Genomic DNA, 21302 nt, shown 5'->3' on the forward strand with positions numbered 1-21302 from the left:
ATTTCTAAGGTATTTGAATAACGCGCCACGGGATTCCACTGGCTGTTACGTAGGTGGGACGAAATCGTCCCACTGGCCCTAGAGAAGTTAAAATCATCTAAGTTCTCGGTGCCATTCTTGTATCTATAACACTGGTATTCATCTGGAGTTAAGGTGAACCGAGGTGGGTTGGCTGAGTACTTCAATCTGGCCAACCCCAATTCCTGTACAGTTGTCTTCTTTCCCAGGAAATTGTTTAATGTTTACCTAAAACCTACATCCTGATCTTTTTTGATTCCTCATTCTGTACGTCACTCATTAGTGTATTATATAGTTTATCTTCTACTTCTTCTCAATGACAACGGTATCGTATGATTAGAACCAGTAGGTGGTGGATCTGAATGTATCAGAAAGATTAGACTATGATGCAGCTCAGAGTCTCTACTCTTCCCAAAAGCCGCCAACCCTCTCCTGCCCTTAGTCTCTCTGCTAGGTACCACCCCATACTCACACCTCTAGGAGCACACACAGTGATGAACGGTCGGGATAGGAAATCTTCGTTAACCTGTTAAGGATAGTGTGCAGTATTTTCACGACCAGATAAAAAACGTACCCGATTTAATCTGATTATTACTCCTGCCCAGAAACTAGAATATGCATATAATTATTAGCTTTGGATAGAAAACACTCCAAAGTTTCTAAAACTGCTTGAATGGTGTCTGTGAGTATAACAGAACTCATTTGGCAGGCCAAAACCTGAGAAGATTCTGTACAGGAAGTACCCTGTCTGACCATTTCTTGGCCTTCTTGATTATCTCTATCCAAAACAGGGGATCTCTGCTGTTACGTGACACTTCCTACGGCTTCCATGGGCTCTCAGAAGGCAGCAAAAAGCTGAATCGTGGCTTTGCAGGCCCTGGCTGAAAAAACATTAGCGCGTTTGGATAGTGGCCGATCAGAGTACTATGAGACTGAGGCTCGTGCACGAGTCGACTCCATGTTTACTTTCTCTCTCTTTGAACGAAAACAACCACGCCCGGTCAGAATATTATCGCTTTTTTTACAAGAAAAATGGCATAAAAATGTATTTTAACCTCTTACATCTAGACGTTCCGCTAGCGGAACACCTGCTCCAATATCCAATGATAGGCGTGGCCCGAATTACAAATTCCTCAAAAATACAAAAACTAAAATTTTTCAAACATATGACTATTTCACAGCATTTTAAAAACAAGACTCTCCTTTATCTAACCACACTGTCCGATTTCAAAAAGGCTTTACAGCGAAAGCAAAACATTACATTAGTGTCTTGAACGCACGAACAAAACGCCGCTATTTGGATATAACTATGGATTATTTTGAACCAAACCAACATTTGTTATTGAAGTAGCAGTCCTGGGAGTGCATTCTGACGAAGAACACCAAAGGTAATGAAACTTTTGTAATTGTAAATCGGAGTTTGGTCAGGGCTAAACTTGGTGGGTGTCTAAATGGCTAGCCGTGTTGGCTGGGCTATCTACTGAGAATATTGCAAAATGTGCTTTCACCGAAAAGCTATTTTAAAATTGGACACCTCGATTGCACAAAGGAGTTCTGTATCTATAATTCTTAAAATAATTGTTATGTTTTTTGTGAACGTTTATCGTGAGTAATTTAGTAAATTCACCGGAAGTGTTCGGTGGGAATGCTAGTTCTGAACGTCACATGCTAATGTAAAAAGCTGGTTTTTGATATAAATATGAACTTGATTGAACAAAACATGCATGTATTGTATAACATAATGTCCTAGGCGTGTCATCTGATGAAGATCATCAAAGGTTAGTGCTGCATTTAGCTGTGGTTTTGTTTTATGTGACATTATATGCTAGCTTGAAAAATGGGTGTCTGATTATTTCTGTCTGGGTACTCTGCTGACATAATCTACTGTTTTGCTTTCGCTGTAAAGCCTTAAAATAAATTTGGAAATAGCCAATGTGCAGAACTTCAGTTATTCACAATAGGTGTCTGCTTACCTTTTTAGTTGACCGGTCAGGATTTGTGAAACACACCGTCCGACGACAGCGATAGCCAATTGGCCGGACAAGTTCCAGCGAAGTCCCTACAGCAGATCACGTCGGGGTCATCATGTTAGGTTGCGTCAATTCGAATCTGGTGTCAGGACAAAGAGAAACTCTGGTCTCTAGTACTGTTTCACAGCTGTTTATTAAGCTAAATAAATAGTGATAAATGCAATGTTCGTATATACGGGTTCACTGTAACACCTCGCAGGGCAGACAGAGAACTGAAATGACATCATAAGTTCTTCCTTAAATACTTCTTGACAGACGTAGTTCCCTCTCCCTGAGGGCCTGTCATAGTAGAGGCTTGGGTGTGGTTTAGACTTACTCCAGCCTATTGTTGGCGTGCAGGCTGGTCCCAGCCTCTAGACGCATCTTTGTTGCCAAGCATAGTTGTCTTCTAGCTTATCTTCGTGTGTGTACCCGAGAGTCAGACACCCAAGGACAGTGCCTGTTCTTGTGCCACAGCCATTCTCCCCTCTATCAGTTCCGCACATACACCTGTCCATGAGCGGCCCCACAACCAGGCATTGTGTGTGTGTCACGAGTCTACTCAGCCTACACTACTAGCCAGCAACCCTCCAGTTAGTCATGTCTATTATATGTCGCTCAATCTATCTTAATACAATATAAACCTCTCATGTTTAGCATTAGTATTCATAAGTTATGCACCACAACTAATTTTATTATATAGGTTATGCAAACAAATAGTTGGTTAAACCCTAACAATATTTTGCATGCACTCCCCCTCTGAGCTTCCATCCCATTTCATTTGCAGATAAAATGCAATATCAATACAATGTACTTTTTATATACACCACTCCATTGAAACTACAATGAAATGATAGCAGCAATTCTTAAACCAGGTACAGACAGGGATCGAACCCATGAACTTCAGTTTTTGAAAATGACGCTATAAAAGTTGGCAATCATGCCACTTCTGTTCTATAAATGTACGAACAGGGATTGAACGCATGTTCTTCAGATTACAAAACCAAATTATTTAGCACATCTCTGTTTCCTGCTTAGAATTTCAACATTCTGGAAAGTAGGAGTTGGGTCAGTGCAATCATTTTAAATGGAGAAGCTGGGGATTGAACCCAGGACCTCATACATGCGAAGCATGCGCTCTACCACTGAGCTACATCCCCTTCCTTTAAAATAAAAAAATGTTTCTTATTTCATTTTATTTCACCTTTATTTAACCAGGTAAGCTAGTGGAGAACAAGTTCTCATTGAGAACTGCAACCTGGCCAAGATAAAGCAAAGCAGTGCGACACAAACAACAACATAGAGTTACAAATGGAATAAACAAGCGTACAGTCAATAACACAATAGAAAAAAAGAAAGTCTATATTCAGTGTGTGCAAATGGCATGAGGAGGTAAGGTAATAAATAGGCCATGGTAGTGAGGTAATTACAATTTAGCAAATTAACACTGGAGTGACAGATGAGCAGATGATGATGTGCAAGTACAAATACTGGTGTGCAAAAGAGCAGAAAGTAAATAAAAACAATATGGGGATGAGGTAGGTAGATTGGGTGTGCTATTTACAGATGGCCTATGTACAGCTGCAGCGATCGGTTAGCTGCTCAGATAGCTGATGTTTAAAGTTAGTGAGGGAAATATAAGTGTCCAGGTTCAGCGATTTCTGCAATTCGTTCCAGTCATTGGCAGCAGAGAACCGGAAGGAAAGGCAGCCAAAGGAGGTGTTGGCTTTGGGGATGACCAGTGAGATATACCTGCTGGAGCGAGTGCTACGGGTGGGTGTTGTTATCGTGACCAGTGAGCTGAGATAAGGCGGAGCTTTACCTAGCATAGACTTATAGATGACCTGGAGCCAGTGGGTCTGGTGACAAATAGGTAGCGAGGGCCAGCCGACTAGAGCATACAGGTCGCAGTGGTCATATCAATACAATTTACCTTTTCTTTACACTGTTCTAATGAAAGTACATTTCTATAATATCAGCTATCTTCCATAAACGTCAAACAAGGATTGAACCCATGTGCTTCAGTTTACAGAAACAGATGATTTAGCATATCTATTTCCTTCTTAGAATGTCAACATTCTGGAAAGTGGGAGTTGTGCAAAAACTAATTTAACAAGTAAATACAGTCAACATAGAAGTTGGGGATTAACGTTGGACCGCATACATGTAAAGTACTGGCTCTACCATAGAGATACATCCCCTTACTATAATAACTGTGTTGCCATATTGACACAACTTGCTTTTTCTTCAAAGTCCTCCAAAAAAAGCAGAGGTCCATGATATCAGATGTCTTTCATAAAGGGACAGAAGGGATTTGAACCCATGATCTTCGGATCACGAGACCAACGCCTTACCACTTGGCCACCATGCCACTCTACGCTGTGAATTATATATCAACATTCTGGAAAGTAGTAGTTGTGTAAATGTGAATTTGGCGCACAAATAAACTCAGTGGAGAATCTTGGGATTGAACCGAGGACCTCATACATATTTTGCATGCACTCCCCCACTGAGCTTCCATCCCATTTCATTTGCGGATAAAATGCAATATCAATACAACGTACTTTTTATATACACCACTCCATTGAAACTACAAGGAAATGATAGCAGCAATTCTTAAACCAGGTACAGACAGGGATCGAACCCATGAACTTCAGTTTTTGAAAATGACGCCATAAAAGTTGGCAACCATGCCACTTCTGTTCTATAAATGTACGAACAGGGATTGAACGCATGTTCTTCAGATTACAAAACCAAATTATTTAGCACGTCTCTGTTTCCTGCTTAGAATTACAACATTATGTAAAGTAGGAGTTGGGTCAATGCAATAATTTTAAATGGAGATGCTGGGGATTGAACCCAGGACCTCATACATGCAAAGCATGCGCTCCACCACTGAGCTACATCCCCGTTCTTGAATACATAAAAAATGTTTCTTATTTCATTTTATTTCACCTTTATTTAACCAGGTAAGCTAGTGGAGAACAAGTTCTCATTGAGAACTGCAACCTGGCCAAGATAAAGCAAAGCAGTGCGACACAAACAACAACATAGAGTTACAAATGGAATAAACAAGCGTACAGTCAATAACACAATAGAAAAAAAGAAAGTCTATATTCAGTGTGTGCAAATGGCATGAGGAGGTAAGGTAATAAATAGGCCATGGTAGTGAGGTAATTACAATTTAGCAAATTAACACTGGAGTGACAGATGAGCAGATGATGATGTGCAAGTAGAAATACTGGTGTGCAAAAGAGCAGAAAGTAAATAAAAACAATATGGGGATGAGGTAGGTAGATTGGGTGTGCTATTTACAGATGGCCTATGTACAGCTGCAGCGATCGGTTAGCTGCTCAGATAGCTGATGTTTAAAGTTAGTGAGGGAAATATAAGTGTCCAGCGTCAGCGATTTTTGCAATTCGTTCCAGTCATTGGCAGCAGAGAACCGGAAGGAAAGGCAGCCAAAGGAGGTGTTGGCTTTGGGGATGACCAGTGAGATATATCTGCTGGAGCGAGTGCTACGGGTGTGTGTTTTTATCATGACCAGTGAGTTGAGATAAGGCGGAGCTTTACCTAGCATAGACTTATAGATGACCTGGAGCCAGTGGGTCTGGTGACAAATAGGTATCGAGGGCCAGCCGAATAGACCATACAGGTCGCAGCGGTCATATCAATACAATTTACCTTTTCTTTACACTGTTCTAATGAAAGTACATTTCCATAATATCAGCTATCTTCCATAAACGTCGAACAAGGATGAACCCATGTGCTTCAGTTTACAGAAACAGATGATTTAGCATATCTATTTCCTTCTTAGAATGTCAACATTCTGGAAAGTGGGAGTTGTGCAAAAACTAATTTAACAAGTAAAAACAGTCAACAGAGAAGTTGGGGATTAACGTTGGACCGCATACATGTAAAGTACTGGCTCTACCATAGAGATACATCCCCTTACTATAATAACTGTGTTGCCATATTGACACAACTTGCTTTTTCTGCAAAGTCCTCCAATTAATGCACAGGTCCATGATATCAGATGTCTTTCATAAAGGCACAGAAGGGATTTGTAGTGGTTATCAAGTTCGCTTAACACGCGAAAGGTCCTCGGTTCGAAACCGGGCGGAAACAGTGCTCTTTGACACGTGCGGTACGTACAGTACTTTTAAAAGAGAATAGTTATTTTCATAAATGCCTAATTTTGGAAATTTGAACACGTGCCATAAATATCAGTAAAATTCGATTTACTCCTTGCAGATAATTGTTGAAGCAGTGTCTGTAGTGTAGTGGTTATCACGTTCGCTTGACACGCGAAAGGTCCTCGGTTCGAAACCGGGCGGAAACAGTGCTCTTTGACACGTGCAGTAGGTACAGTACTTTTAAAAGAGAATAGTTATTTTCATAAATGCCTAATTTTGGAAATTTGAACACGTGCCATGAATATCAGTAAAATTCGTTTTACTCCTTGCAGATACGTGTTACAGCAGTTTCTGTAGTGTAGTGGTTATCACGTTCGCTTTACACGCGAAAGGTCCTCGGTTTCGAAACCGGGCGGAAACAGTGCTCTTTGACATGTGCAGTAGGTACAGTACTTTTAAAAGACAATAGTTATTTTCATAAATTCCTAATTTTGGAAATTTGAACACGTGCCATGAATATCAGTAAAATTCGTTTTACTCCTTGCAGATAAGTCTTACAGCAGTTTCTGTAGTGTAGTGGTTATCACGTTCGCTTTACACGCGAAAGGTCCTCAGTTTGAAACCGGGAGGAAACACTGCTCTTTGACATGTGCAGTAGGTACTGTACTATTAACAGAGAATAGTTATTTTCATAAATGCCTAATTTTGGAAATTTGAACACGTGCCATGAATATCTGTAAAATTCGATTTACTCCTTGCAGATAATTGTTGAAGCAGTGTCTGTAGTGTAGTGCTTATCACGTTCGCTTAACACGCGAAAGGTCCTCGGTTCGAAACCAGACGGAAACAGTGCTCTTTGACACGTGCAGTAGGTACAGTACTTTTAAAAGAGAAAAGTTATTTTCATAAATGCCTAATTTTGGAAATTTGAACACGTGCCATGAATATCAGTAAAATTCGTTTTACTCCTTGCAGATAAGTCTTACAGCAGTTTCTGTAGTGTAGTGGTTATCACGTTCGCTTTACACGCGAAAGGTCCTCGGTTCGAAACCGGGCGGAAACAGTGCTCTTTGACATGTGCAGTAGGTACAGTACATTTAAAAGAGAATAGTTATTTTCATAAATTCCGACTTTTGGAAATTTGAACACGTGCCATGAATATCAGTAAAATTCGGTTTACTCCTTGCAGATAAGTGTTACAGCAGTTTCTGTAGTGTAGTGGTTATCACGTTCGCTTTACACGTGAAAGGTCCTCAGTTTGAAACCGGGAGGAAACAGTGCTCTTTGACATGTGCAGTAGGTACTGTACTATTAACAGAGAATAGTTATTTTCATAAATGCCTAATTTTGGAAATTTGAACATGTGCCATGAAAATCTGTAAAATTCGGTTTACTCCTTGCAGATAATTGTTGAAGCATTTTCTGTAGTGTAGCGGTTATCACGTTCGCTTAACACGCGAAAGGTCCTCGGTTCGAAACCGGGCGGAAACAGAGCTCTTTGACACGTGCAGTAGGTACTGTACTTTCAACAAAGAATTGTTATTTTCATGAATTCTGTATTTTGGAAATTCGAATAAGTGCCATGAATATCTGTAAAATTCGGTTTACTCCTTGCAGATAGTTGTTGAAGCAGTTTCTGTAGTGTAGTGGTTATCACGTTCGCTTAACACGCGAAAGGTCCTCGGTTCCAAACCGGGCGGAAACAGAGCTCTTTGACACGTGCAGTAGGTACTGTACTTTCAACAAAGAATTGTTATTTTCATAAATTCTGTATTTTGGAAATTCGAATACGTGCCCTGAATATCTGTAAAATTCGGTTTACTTCTTGCAGGAAAATCAAGCAGCAGTTTCTGTAGTGTAGTGGTTATCACGTTCGCTTTACATGCGAAAGGTACTCGGTTCGAAACCGGGCGGAAACAGTGCTCTTTGACACGTGCAGTAGGTACAGTACTTTTAAAAGAGAATAGTTATTTTCATAAATGCCTAAATTTGGAAATTTCAACACGTGCCATGAATATCTGTAAAATTCGGTTTACTCCTTGCAGATAATTGTTGAAGCAGTTTCTGTAGTGTAGCGGTTATCATGTTCGCTTAACACGCGAAAGGTCCTCGGTTCGAAACCGGGCGGAAACAGAGCTCTTTGACAAGTGCAGTAGGTACTGTACTTTCAACAAAGAATTGTTATTTTCATGAATTCTGTATTTTGGAAATTCGAAATACGTGCCATGAATATCTGTAAAATTCGGTTTACTCCTTGCAGCTAATTGTAGCAGCAGTTTCTGTAATGTAGTGGTTATCACGTTCGCTTTACACGTGAAAGGTCCTCAGTTTGAAACCGGGAGGAAACACTGCTCTTTGACATGTGCAGTAGGTACTGTACTATTAACAGACAATAGTTATTTTCATAAATGCCTAATTTTGGAAATTTGAACACGTGCCATGAATATCTGTAAAATTCGGTTTACTCCTTGCAGATAATTGTTGAAGAAGTTTCTGTAGTGTAGTGGTTATCACGTTCGCTTAACACGCGAAAGGTCCTCGGTTCGAAACCGGGCGGAAACAGAGCTCTTTGACACGTGCAGTAGGTACTGTACTTTCAACAAAGAGTTGTTATTTTCATAAATTCTGTATTTTGGAAATTCGAATACGTGCCCTGAATATCTGTAAAATTCGGTTTACTTCTAGCAGGAAAATCAAGCAGCAGTTTCTGTAGTGTAGTGGTTATCACGTTCGCTTTACACGCGAAAGGTCCTCGGTTCGAAACCGGGCGGAAACAGTGCTCTTTGACACGTGCAGTAGGTACTGTACTTTCACCAAAGAGTTGTTATTTTCATAAATTCTGTATTTTGGAAATTTGAACACGTGCCATGAATATCTGTAAAATTCGGTTTACTCCTTGCAGATAATAGTTGAAGGAGTTTCTGTAGTCAAATCAAATCAAATTTATTTTTATATAGCCCTTCGTACATCAGCTGATATTCTCAAAGTGCTGTACAGAAACCCAGCCTAAAACCCCAAACAGCAAGCAAAGCATGTGAAAGAAGCACGTGCGCTAGGAAAAACTCCCTAGGAAAAACTCCCTAGAAAGGCCAAAAACCTAGGAAGAAACCTAGAGAGGAACCAGGCTATGAGGGGTGGCCAGTCCTCTTCTGGCTGTGCAGGGTGGATATTATAACAGAACATGGTCAAGATGTTAAAATGTTCATAAATGACCAGCATGGTCAAATAATAATAATCATAGTAGTTGTCGAGGGTGCAACAAGCACGTCCGGTGAACAGGTCAGGGTTCCATAGCCGCAGGCAGAACAGTTGAAACTGGAGCAGCAGCACGGCCAGGTGGACTGGGGACAGCAAGGAGTCATCATACCAGGTAGTCCTGAGGCATGGTCCTAGGGCTCAGGTCCTCCGAGAGAAAGACAGAAAGAGAGAAAGAGAGAATTAGAGAGAGCATATTTAAATACACACAGGACACCGGATAAGACAAGAGAAATACTCCAGATGTAACAGACTGACCCTAGCCCCCCGACACATAAACTACTGCAGCATAAATACTGGAGGCTGAGACAGGAGGGATCAGAAGACACTGTGGCCCCATCCGATGATACCCCGGACAGGGCCAAACAGGCAGGATATAACCCCACCCACTTTGCCAAAGCACACCCCCACACCACTAGAGGGATGTCTCCAACCACCAACTTACCGTCCTAAGACAAGGCCGAGTATAGCCCACAACGATCTCCGCCATGGCACAACCCAAGGGGGGGTGCCAACCCAGACAGGAAGACCACGTCAGTGACTCAACCCACTCAAGTGACGCACCCCTCCCATGGACGGCATGGAAGAACACCAGTAGGCCAGTGACTCAGCCCCTGTAAAAGGGTTAGAGGCAGAGAATCCCAGTGGAAAGAGGGGAACCGGCAAGGCAGAGACAGCAAGGGCGGTTCGTTGCTCCAGCCTTTCCGTTCACCTTCACACCCCTGGGCCAGACTATACTTAATCATAGGACCTACTGAAGAGATAAGTCTTCAGTAAAGACTTAAAGGTTGAGACTGAGTCTGCGTCTCTCACATTGGTAGGCAGACCATTCCATAAAAATGGAGCTCTATAGGAGAAAGCCCTACCTCCAGCCGTTTGCTTAGAAATTCTAGGGACAATTAGGAGGCCTGCGTCTTGTGACCGTAGCGTACGTGTAGGTATGTACGGCAGGACCAAATCGGAAAGATAGGTAGGAGCAAGCCCATGTAATGCTTTGTAGGTTAGCAGTAAAACCTTGAAATCAGCCCTTGCCTTAACAGGAAGCCAGTGTAGGGAGGCTAGCACTGGAGTAATATGATCAAATTTTTTGGTTCTAGTCAGGATTCTAGCAGCCGTATTTAGCACTAACTGAAGTTTATTTAGTGCTTTATCCGGGTAGCCGGAAAGTAGAGCATTGCAGTAGTCCAGCCTAGAAGTAACAAAAGCATGGATTAATTTTTCTGCGTCATTTTTGGACAGAAAGTTTCTGATTTTTTCAATGTTACGTAGATGGAAAAAAGCTGTCCTTGAAACAGTCTTGATATGTTCTTCAAAAGAGAGATCAGGGTCCAGAGTAACGCCAAGGTCCTTCACAGTTTTATTTGAGACGACTGTACAACCATCCAGATTAATTGTCAGATTCAACAGAAGATCTCTTTGTTTCTTGGGACCTAGAACAAGCATCTCTGTTTTGTCCGAGTTTAAAAGTAGAAAGTTTGCAGCCATCCACTTCTTTATGTCTGAAACACAGGCTTCTAGCGAGGGCAATTTTGGGGCTTCACCATGTTTCATTGAAATGTACAGCTGTGTGTCGTCCGCATAGCAGTGAAATTTAACATTATGTTTTCGAATGACATCCCCAAGAGGTAAAATATATAGTGAAAACAATAGTGGTCCTAAAACGGAACCTTGAGGAACACCGAAATTTACAATTGATTTGTCAGAGGACAAACCATTCACAGAGACAAACTGATATCTTTCCGACAGATAAGATCTAAACCAGGCCAGAACTTGTCCATGTAGACCAATTTGGGTTTCCAATCTCTCCAAAAGAATGTGGTGATCGATGGTATCAAAAGCGGCACTAAGATCTAGGAGCACGAGGACAGATGCAGAACCTCGGTCTGACGTCATTAAAAGGTCATTTACCACCTTCACAAGTGCAGTCTCAGTGCTATGATGGGGTCTAAAACCAGACTGAAGCGTTTCGTATACATTGTTTGTCTTCAGGAAGGCAGTGAGTTGCTGTGCAACAGCTTTTTCTAAAATTTTTGAGAGGAATGGAAGATTCGATATAGGCCGATAGTTTTTTATAATTTCTGGATCTAGATTAGGTTTTTTCAAGAGAGGCTTTATTACTGCCACTTTTAGTGAGCTTGGTACACATCCGGTGGATAGAGAGCCGTTTATTATGTTCAACATAGGAGGGCCAAGCACAGGAAGCAGCTCTTTCAGTAGTTTAGTTGGAATAGGGTCCAGTATGCAGCTTGAGGGTTTGGAGGCCATGATTATTTTCATCATTGCGTCAAGAGATATAGTACTAAAACACTTTAGTATCTCCCTTGATCCTAGGTCCTGGCAGAGTTGTGTAGACTCAGGACAATGGAGCTTTGGAGGAGTACCCAGATTTAAAGAGGAGTCTGTAATTTGCTTTCTAATGATCATGATCTTTTCCTCAAAGAAGTTCATAAATGTATTACTGCTGAAGTGAAAGCCATCCTCCATTTGCGAAGGCTGCTTTTTAGTTAGCTTTGCGACAGTATCAAAAAGAAATTTCGGATTGTTCTTATTTTCCTCAATTAAGTTGGAAAAATAGGATGATCGAGCAGCAGTGAGGGCTCTTCGATACTGCACGCTACTGTCTTTCCAAGCTAGTCGGAAGACTTCCAGTTTGGTGTGGCGCCATTTCCGTTCCAATTTTCTGGAAGCTTGCTTCAGAGCTCGTGTATTTTCTGTATACCAGGGAGCTAGTTTCTTATGACAGATGTTTTTAATTTTTAGGGGTGCAACTGCATCTAGGGTATTGCGCAAGGTTAAATTGAGTTCCTCGGTTAGGTGGTTAACTGATTTTTGTCCTCTGACGTCCTTGGGTAGGCAGAGGCAGTCTGGAAGGGCATCAAGGAATCTTTGGGTTGTCTGAGAATTTATAGCACGACTTTTAATGCTCCTTGGTTGGGGTCTGAGCAGATTATTTGTTGCAATTGCAAACGTAATAAAATGGTGGTCTGATAGTCCAGGATTATGAGGAAAAACATTTAGATCCACAACATTTATTCCATGGGACAAAACTAGGTCCAGAGTATGACTGTGGCAGTGAGTAGGTCCAGAGACATGTTGGACAAAACCCACTGAGTCGATGATGGCTCCGAAAGCCTTTTGGAGTGGGTCTGTGGACTTTTCCATGTGAATGTTAAAGTCACCAAAAATTAGAATATTATCTGCTATGACTACAAGATCCGATAGGAATTCAGGGAACTCAGTGAGGAACACTGCATATGGCCCAGGAGGCCTGTAAACAGTAGCTATAAAAAGTGAGTGAGTAGGCTGCATAGATTTCATGACTAGAAGCTCAAAAGACGAAAACGTCATTGTTTTTTTTTTGTAAATTGAAATTTGCTATCGTAAATGTTAGCAACACCTCCGCCTTTGCTGGATGCACGGGGGTATGGTCACTAGTGTAACCAGGGGTGAGGCCTCATTTAACACAGTAAATTCATCAGGCTTAAGCCATGTTTCAGTCAGGCCAATCACATCAAGATTATTATCAGTGATTAGTTGATTGACTATAACTGCCTTGGAAGTGAGGGATCTAACATTAAGTAACCCAATTTTGAGATGTGAGGTATCACAATCTCTTTCAATAATGGCAGGAATGGAGGAGGTCTTTATACTAGTGAGATTGCTAAAGCGAACACCGCCATTTTTAATTTTGCCCAACCTAGATCGAGGCACAGACACGGTCTCAATGGGGAAAGCTGAGCTGACTACGCTGACTGTGCTAGTGGCAGACTCCACTAAGCTGGCAGGCTGGCTAACAGCCTGCTGCCTGGCCTGCACCCTATTTCATTGTGGAGCTAGAGGAGTTAGAGCCCTGTCTATGTTCGTAGATAAGATGAGAGCACCCCTCCAGCTAGGATGGAGTCCGTCACTCCTCAACAGGCCAGGCTTGGTCCTGTTTGTGGGTGAGTCCCAGAAAGAGGGCCAATTATCTACAAATTCTATCTTTTGGGAGGGGCAGAAAACAGTTTTCAACCAACGATTGAGTTGTTAGACTCTGCTGTAGAGCTCATCACTCCCCCTAACTGGGAGGGGGCCAGAGACAATTAATCGATGCCGACACATCTTTCTAGCTGATTTACACGCTGAAGCTATGTTGCGCTTGGTGACCTCTGACTGTTTCATCCTAACATCGTTGGTGCCGACGTGGATAACAATATCTCTATACTCTCTACACTCGCCAGTTTTAGCTTTAGCCAGCACCGTCTTTAGATTAGCCTTAACGTCGGTAGCCCTGCCCCCTGGTAAACAGTGTATGATCGCTGGATGATTAGTTTTAAGTCTAATACTGCGGGTAATGGAGTCTCCAATGACTAGGGTTTTCAATTTGTCAGAGCTAATGGTGGGAGCCGTCGGCGTCTCAGACCCCACAACGGGAGGAGTAGAGACCAGAGAAGTCTCGGCCTCCGACTCCGACTCGCTTAATGGGGAGAACCGGTTGAAAGTTTCTGTCGGCTGAATAAGCAACACCGGTTGAGCATTCCTACAGCGTTTCCCTCCAGAAGCCATGAGAAAGATGTCCGGCTGCGGGGACCGTGCGAGGGGGTTTATACTAACGTTACTATCTGTACTTACTGGTGGCACAGACGCTGTTTCATCCTTTCCTACACTGAAATTACCCTTGCCTAACGATCGCGTCAGAAGCTGGGCTTGCAGCACAGCTATCCTTGCCGTAAGGCGATCGTTCTAGTGTAGTGGTTATCACGTTCGCTTAACACGCGAAAGGTCCTCGGTTCGAAACCGGGCGGAAAAGTGTCTTTGACACGGCAGTAGGTACGTACTTTTAAAAGAGAATAATAATTTTCATAAATTTAAATTTGGAAATTTCAAACGTGCCATGAATATCTGTAAAATCGGTTACTCCTTGCAGATAATTGAGCACGTGTAGCGGTTATCACGTTGCTTAACACGCGAAAGGTCCTCGGTTCGAAACCGGGCGGAAACAGAGCTCTTTGACACGTGCAGTAGGTACTGTACTTTCAACAAAGAATTGTTATTTCATGAATTCTGTATTTAGGAAATTCGAATACGTGCCATGAATATCTGTAAAATTCGGTTTACTCCTCGCAGCTAAATGTAGCAGCAGTTTCTGTAGTGTAGTGGTTATCATGTTTGTTCACACGCTAAAGGTCCCTGGTTCGAAACCAGGCGGAAACAACGCTCATCGACACATTCAAGAAGTACCATAGTGTTAACAAAGAATTTCATTAATCCCTTATTTTGGAAATTCGAATACGTGCCATGAATATTTTTAAAATTCGGTTTACTCCTTGCAGCTAATTGTAGCAGTACTTTCTGTGGTGTAGTGGTTATCACGTTCGCTTCACACGCGAAATGTCACTGGTTCGAAACCGGGCGGAAACAACGCTCATTGACACATTCTGTAGTACCATAGTGGTAACAGAAAATTTCATGAATTCGTTATTTTGAAATTCGAATACGTGCCATAAATATTTTTAAAATTCGGGTTACTCCTTGCAGAAAAATCAAGCAGCAGTTTCTGTAGTGTAGTGGTTATCACGTTAGCTTTACACGTGAAAGGTCCTCAGTTTGAAACCGGGAGGAAACAGTTCTCTTTGACATGTGCAGTAGGTACTGTACTATTAACAGAGAATAGTTATTTTCATAAATGCCTAATTTTGGAAATTTGAACTCGTGCCATGAATATCTGTAAAATTCAGTTTACTCCTTGCAGATAATTGTTGAAGCAGTTTCTGTAGTGTAGCGGTTATCACGTTCGCTTAACACGCGAAAGGTCCTCTGTTCGAAACCGGGCGGAAACAGAGCTCTTTGACACGTGCAGTAGGTACTGTACTTTCAACAAAGAATTGTTATATTCATGAATTCTGTATTTTGGAAATTTGAATACGTGCCATGAATATCTGTAAAATTCTGTTTAATCCTCGCAGCTAAATGCAGCAGCAGTTTCTGTAGTGTAGTGGTTATCACGTTTGTTCACACGCGAAAGGTCCCTGGTTCGAAACCAGGCGGAAACAACGCTCATCGACACATTCATGAAGTACCATAGTGTTAACAAAGAATTTCATTATTCTCTTATTTTGGAAATTCGAATACGTGCCATGAATATCTGTAAAATTCGGTTTAATCCTCGCAGCTAAATGCAGCAGCAGTTTCTGTGGTGTAGTGGTTATCACGTTCGCTTCACACGCGAAAGGTCTCTGGTTCGAAACCGGGCGGAAACTACGCTCGTTGACACATTCTGTAGTACCATAGTGGTAACAGAAAATTTCATGAATTCTTTATTTTGGAAATTCGAATACGTGCCATGAATATTTTTAAAATTCGGTTTACTCCTTGCAGATAATTGTGGAAGAACTTTCTGTAGTGTAGTGGTTATCACGTTCGCTTAACCCGTGAAAGGTCCTCGGTTCGAAACCGGGCGGAAACAGAGCTCTTTGACAAGTGCATTAGGTACTGTACTTTCAACAAAGAATTGTTATTTTCATGAATTCTGTATTTTGGAAATTCGAATATGTAACATGAATATCTGTAAAATTCGGTTTACTCCTTGCAGCTAAATGTAGCAGCAGTTTCTGTAGTGTAGTGGTTATCACGTTCGCTTTACACGCGAAAGGTCCTCGGTTCGAAACCGGGCGGAAACAGTGCTCTTTGACAAGTGCAGTAGGTACTGTACTTTCAACAAAGAATTGTTATTTTCATGAATTCTGTATTTTGGAAATTCGAATACATGCCATGAATATCTGTAAAATTCGGTTTACTCCTTGCAGCTAAATGTAGCAGCAGTTTCTGTAGTGTAGTGGTTATCACGTTCGCTTTACACGCGAAAGGTCCTCGGTTCGAAACCGGGCGGAAACAGTGCTCTTTGACACGTGCAGTAGGTACAGTACTTTTAAAAGAGAATAGTTATTTTCATAAATGCCTAAATTTGGACATTTCAACACGTGCCATGAATATCTTTAAAATTCGGTTTACTCCTTGCAGATAATTGTTGAAGCAGTTTCTGTAGTGTAGCGGTTATCACGTTCGCTTAACACGCGGAAGGTCCTCGGTTCGAAACCGGGCGGAAACAGATCTCTTTGACACGTACTGTACTTTCAACAAAGAATTGTTATTTTCATAAATTCTGTATTTTGGAAATTCGAATACGTGCCATGAATATCTGTAAAATTCGGTTTACTCCTTGCAGCTAAATGTAGCAGCAGTTTCTGTAGTGTAGTGATTATCACGTTCGCTTTACACGTGAAAGGTCCTCGGTTCGAAACCGGGCGGAAACAGAGCTCTTTGACAAGTGCAGTAGGTACTCTACTTTCAACAAAGAATTGTTATTTCATGAATTCTGTATTTTGGAAATTCGAATACGTGCCCTGAATATCTGTAAAATTCGGTTTACTTCTTGAAGGAAAAACAAGCAGCAGTTTCTGTAGTGTAGTGGTTATCACGTTCGCTTCACACGCCCTTTTTTGGAGTTTCAGGAAGTGGAAGAGAAGCAGGTGTCTGAGTGCTTGAGAGAGAATATCGTTTTTTTTGGAGGTCTAGTTGACTTATAAGTTTGAAAGTTTGTGAGTGACTGTAGTGAAGTTTCTGTGAAACGTTTTTGCTATTGTCCCCCATCAGCGTGAGCTGTTTGCCTGAGCCAGCTTTAAGCCTGTGTAAAAATTACACCAAAGAGTGGGCTGGGTCCACTGAAGTCACGGGCACTGTTAAAGCGCACTTTTCAAAAGGCTTCCCCGCCGCTCCCCCCAAAAATCCAAATAAAGAGACGGATGATGAAATAGATAGTGAGGATCTTCAGTTGTTTGTAAAAAATAAGAGGTCATTGTCGAAAACCAGGGAGATGATGGGTTTTGGAAAAAAGAAAAAGTAGGATTTTTAAGGACTTGTTTGGCTCTGATTATACTTCTGCACACATTCATAATGATTACAGTCTCATCCCTAAATGGTAACAGTTTGAGAAACATGAGCAAATTTGAGCAGGTATTAGTGTCTGTTAAGGCAGACATGTTGTGTTTTCAAGAGACCAATTGGACAGACTCCAAAATGCAGGAGATTAAGAGTAAATGGTCAGATTTAATTTTTGTAGTCATGGAGGGGATAAAACATGTGGTGTGGCTATTTTGATAAAAAATGATGTGGTGCAAAATGTAAAAGAAATATATGCTGACAATGATGGCAGACTTATTGTAATTGAATTTGAAGTTCAAAATGTAGTTTTTCGTTTAATTAATGTTTATGCTTCAAACATTGAATCTGAAAGGAGAGAAATGTTTCACAAATTAAAAACACTGTGCTCAGAAAACTATACTGATAGGAGATTTTAATGTGAGGTGTAGTAGAATGGATGCCTCTAGTTGTGCTAAATTCAGATATGACTCTTCTAGAAATGCATTATGGAAACTTATGAATGAGGAGAATCTAGTAGATATATGGAGGGCTGAAAATCCAAACAGAAGAGTATTCTCTAGAAGGCAGGTGGTTCTAAAGGAATTAAAACAAAGCAGAATTGATTTATGTCTAGCAAAACAAGAATTGGTGCAGAATGTTAAGAAGGTGTCATATACCTTTACAGCATATAGTGATCATGCAGTAATGTCATTTCAAATGGGTTTTGGTGTGGAGAGGAGAGGGGGAGGTGTCTGGTGTTTAAATGCCAGTCTGTTAAAGGAGGAAGGATATAGAAATGAAATTGTTGAATGTATTAATGATGAAATGTCTAATGTACTGTTAAAAGAGAATGTGTGTTTATGGTGGGAGGAAGTGAAAGTAAAAGTAAAAAATAGGAGTATTAGGTACGCAAAAAATCATAACCGTTTAGATAAGCAGAAAGAAATAATGCTTAGGAATAGGATGTTGCATGAACTTGAAAAGGCTGATACGGATCCAGACTATGATGTTGTGAATTATTTGAAAATCCATGCAGAGCTGGGTCGTTATGAAAAAAATAAATGTTTGGGTGCTATTGTTAGGAGCAGGGCACAGTACGCTTTGGAGGGAGAGAAATGTACATCCTTTTTTTGGGGTCTGGAAAAAGAAAACAAACTAAGAGTTACATTGTAGAGTTGGAAGATGAAAGAGGTGTAAAGGTAAACGATTTTGTTGGGATCTTAGAGACAGTTGAAACCTTTTACAGAAATCTTTACAAAAAGAATGATGTAGATAAAGTGTGTGTTGTAAAAGTGTTGGATACAATTAGTGCCAAAGTATCGCAGGCAGATAGAATGATGTGTGATGAAGAGATTTCGATTATGGAAATCAAGGAAGCAATTGTTAGCACGCAAGGTAATAAAAGTCCGGGTTTGGATGGTTTAACAAATGAGTTCTATAAAGTCTTTGTAGATATTTTGGCACCCATTTTAGTGAGGGTGTTTCATTATATGGAAGAGAATAAGGAAATCCCTGAGTCTATGTCAACTGGAATGTTAACGATCTTATTCAAAAATAGGGGCAGTAGATTAAAGTTAGAAAATTATAGGCCTATTAGCCTTCTAAATTCGGATTATAAGATACTGACTAAAGTGTTAGCGAATAGGATGAAAAAGGTGATTGGGAGTATTATTGAATCAACACAAGCCTACGGCATACCTGGAAGAGATATTGCAGATGTAATTTGTACAATTAGGGATGTTGTTAATCAAATGAAAAATGAAGGTGGTATAGTTTTAACCTGTTAGGGCTAGGGGGCAGCATTGACACGGCTGGATAAAAAACATACCCGATTTAATCTGGTTACCACTCCTACTCAGTAACTAGAATATGCATATACTTATTACATATGGATAGAAAACACCCTAAATTTTCTAAAACTGTTTGAATGGTGTCTGTGAGTATAACAGAACTCAAATGGCAGGTCAAAACCTGAGAGATTCCTTTACAGGAAGTGGCCTGTCTGACCATTTCTGGAACTTCTTTGCCATCTCTATCATTTACTAAGGATCTCTGCTCTAACGTGACACTTCCCAAGTCTTCCATAGGCTCTCATAGCCCGGGAAAAAAGAGAATGTCGTCTTTCCAGCCCCAGGCTGAAACACATTATCGCCTTTCTCAAGTGGCCCATCAAGAGACACTAGCTTATGCGCGTGACCCCGACCGCCCCCGCCTTTGGGATTTTTTCCTCTGTTTGCCGAAAAGGAGATTCCCTGTCGGAATATTATCGCTTTTCTACGAGAAAAATGACGTAAAAATTGATTTTAAACAGCGGTTGACATGCTTCGACGTACGGCAATGGAATACTTTGAATTTTATTGTCAGGAATTGCGCCAAGCGCATGACACTTCTTTACTATTTCGGATAGTGTCTGGAACGCACGAACAAAACGCCGCTATTCGGATATAACGATGGATTATTTTGGACCAAACCAACATTTGTTATTGAAGTAGACGTCCTGGGTGTGCATTCTGACGAAGACAACAAAAGGTAATGACATTTTTATAATAGTAAATATGATTATGGTGAGTGCTAAACTTGCCGGGTGTCTAAATAGCGAGCCCGTGATGCCTGGGCTATGTACTTAGAATATTGCAAAATGTGCTTTCACCAAAAAGCTATTTTAAAATCGGACATATCGAGTGCATAGAGGAGGTCTGTATCTATAATTCTTAAAATAATTGTTATGCTTTTTGTGAACGTTTATCGTGAGTAATTTAGTAAAATGTTAGCGAATTCCCCGTAAGTTTGCGGGGGTATGCTAGTTCTGAACGTCACATGCTAATGTAAAAAGCTGGTTTTTGATATAAATATGAACTTGATTGAACAAAACATGCATGTATTGTATAACATAATGTCCTAGGGTTGTCATCTGATGAAGATCATCAAAGGTGAGTGCTGCATTTAGCTGTCTTCTGGGTTTTGGTGACATTATATGCTGGCTTGAAAAATGGGTGTCTGATTATTTCTGGCTTGGTACTCTGCTGACATAATCTAATGTTTTGCTTTCGTTGTAAAGCCTTTTTGAAATCGGACAGTGTGGTTAGATTAACGAGAGTCTTATCTTTAAATGGCTGTAAAATAGTCATATGTTTGAGAAATTGAAGTAATAGGATTTTGAAGATTTTGAAAATCGCGCCACAGGCTGGCAGTGGATGTTACGTAGGTGGGACGAATTCGTCCCGCCGGTCCCATAGAGGTTAAGTTTGGACTTTAACAAAGCTTTCGATAGAGTGGAGCACAGCTTTTTATTACAGACTTTGGAGAGGTTTGGGTTTGGGCCAAAGTTTGTATCTTGGATCAACCTGTTGTATAGTGGGGCTAAAAGTTGTGTTAAATGTAACGGAGTGTTAACAGATACTTTCCCTGTGGAGAGGTCAGTAAGGCAGGGCTGTCCTTTGTCAGCTCTGCTGTACAGTGTTTCTACAGAACCGTTAGCTACATTGATAAATAGTAATAAAGAAGTAAGGGGTGTTGGAATCCCAGGTGGTGGTGTCAGTGTTGTACATCAGTACGCTGATGACACTACTTGTACTGTGAAGGATATAGAAAGTATTGGAAGCATTATGGGGATCATAGATATATATGGCAAGGCATCGGGTGCTAAAGTTAATATAGAGAAGACTGAAATAATGTTTGTTGGGGATATCAATGTAAACGGGTGTGAGATTCCATTCAAGAGCGCAAAGGATTTTATTAAAGTGCTGGGAGTAAACATTGGTGTAAAGGAGAAAGAGGCAAAAGATATAACTTGGACTGGGATACTTAATAAAGTCAAGCTAACGTTGAATTTCTGGAAAAATAGAAAACTAAAGTTACAAGGGAAAGTAATTGTTGCAAATGCTTTGGTATTATCCAAATTTGTGTATGTTTTGGGAGTCCTGGACATGCCGGAGTGGGTCCTAAATGAATTGAATAATGTGGTGTCAAATTTTATATGGGATGG

At 40.9% G+C, this 21302-nt stretch overlaps 17 non-coding genes across 17 annotated transcripts; 15 read left to right on the forward strand and 2 right to left on the reverse strand.

Moving 5' to 3' along the window:
* Positions 1-3115: 3115 nt before the first annotated feature.
* On the reverse strand, positions 3116-3187 carry trnaa-cgc (transfer RNA alanine (anticodon CGC)). The gene has a single exon. It is a non-coding gene; the product is annotated as a tRNA-Ala (tRNA).
* A 1678-nt stretch (positions 3188-4865) lies between these two features.
* trnaa-ugc (transfer RNA alanine (anticodon UGC)) lies at positions 4866-4937 on the reverse strand. The gene has a single exon. It is a non-coding gene; the product is annotated as a tRNA-Ala (tRNA).
* Positions 4938-6296: 1359 nt separating this feature from the next.
* Positions 6297-6369, forward strand: trnav-gac (transfer RNA valine (anticodon GAC)). Its single transcript has one exon. It is a non-coding gene; the product is annotated as a tRNA-Val (tRNA).
* A 141-nt stretch (positions 6370-6510) lies between these two features.
* Positions 6511-6584, forward strand: trnav-uac (transfer RNA valine (anticodon UAC)). The gene has a single exon. It is a non-coding gene; the product is annotated as a tRNA-Val (tRNA).
* Positions 6585-7153: 569 nt separating this feature from the next.
* Positions 7154-7226, forward strand: trnav-uac (transfer RNA valine (anticodon UAC)). The gene has a single exon. It is a non-coding gene; the product is annotated as a tRNA-Val (tRNA).
* Positions 7227-7581: 355 nt separating this feature from the next.
* On the forward strand, positions 7582-7654 carry trnav-aac (transfer RNA valine (anticodon AAC)). Its single transcript has one exon. It is a non-coding gene; the product is annotated as a tRNA-Val (tRNA).
* Positions 7655-7795: 141 nt separating this feature from the next.
* trnav-aac (transfer RNA valine (anticodon AAC)) lies at positions 7796-7868 on the forward strand. The gene has a single exon. It is a non-coding gene; the product is annotated as a tRNA-Val (tRNA).
* Positions 7869-8009: 141 nt separating this feature from the next.
* Positions 8010-8082, forward strand: trnav-uac (transfer RNA valine (anticodon UAC)). Its single transcript has one exon. It is a non-coding gene; the product is annotated as a tRNA-Val (tRNA).
* Positions 8083-8223: 141 nt separating this feature from the next.
* Positions 8224-8296, forward strand: trnav-aac (transfer RNA valine (anticodon AAC)). Its single transcript has one exon. It is a non-coding gene; the product is annotated as a tRNA-Val (tRNA).
* A 356-nt stretch (positions 8297-8652) lies between these two features.
* On the forward strand, positions 8653-8725 carry trnav-aac (transfer RNA valine (anticodon AAC)). The gene has a single exon. It is a non-coding gene; the product is annotated as a tRNA-Val (tRNA).
* A 141-nt stretch (positions 8726-8866) lies between these two features.
* On the forward strand, positions 8867-8939 carry trnav-uac (transfer RNA valine (anticodon UAC)). The gene has a single exon. It is a non-coding gene; the product is annotated as a tRNA-Val (tRNA).
* Positions 8940-15164: 6225 nt separating this feature from the next.
* On the forward strand, positions 15165-15237 carry trnav-aac (transfer RNA valine (anticodon AAC)). The gene has a single exon. It is a non-coding gene; the product is annotated as a tRNA-Val (tRNA).
* A 347-nt stretch (positions 15238-15584) lies between these two features.
* On the forward strand, positions 15585-15657 carry trnav-cac (transfer RNA valine (anticodon CAC)). The gene has a single exon. It is a non-coding gene; the product is annotated as a tRNA-Val (tRNA).
* A 347-nt stretch (positions 15658-16004) lies between these two features.
* On the forward strand, positions 16005-16077 carry trnav-uac (transfer RNA valine (anticodon UAC)). Its single transcript has one exon. It is a non-coding gene; the product is annotated as a tRNA-Val (tRNA).
* Positions 16078-16218: 141 nt separating this feature from the next.
* Positions 16219-16291, forward strand: trnav-uac (transfer RNA valine (anticodon UAC)). The gene has a single exon. It is a non-coding gene; the product is annotated as a tRNA-Val (tRNA).
* A 141-nt stretch (positions 16292-16432) lies between these two features.
* trnav-aac (transfer RNA valine (anticodon AAC)) lies at positions 16433-16505 on the forward strand. Its single transcript has one exon. It is a non-coding gene; the product is annotated as a tRNA-Val (tRNA).
* A 132-nt stretch (positions 16506-16637) lies between these two features.
* On the forward strand, positions 16638-16710 carry trnav-uac (transfer RNA valine (anticodon UAC)). The gene has a single exon. It is a non-coding gene; the product is annotated as a tRNA-Val (tRNA).
* Positions 16711-21302: the final 4592 nt, after the last annotated feature.

Source organism: Salmo salar, unplaced genomic scaffold (genome assembly GCF_905237065.1).
Source record: "Salmo salar unplaced genomic scaffold, Ssal_v3.1, whole genome shotgun sequence".
Classification (NCBI taxonomy): domain Eukaryota; kingdom Metazoa; phylum Chordata; class Actinopteri; order Salmoniformes; family Salmonidae; genus Salmo; species Salmo salar.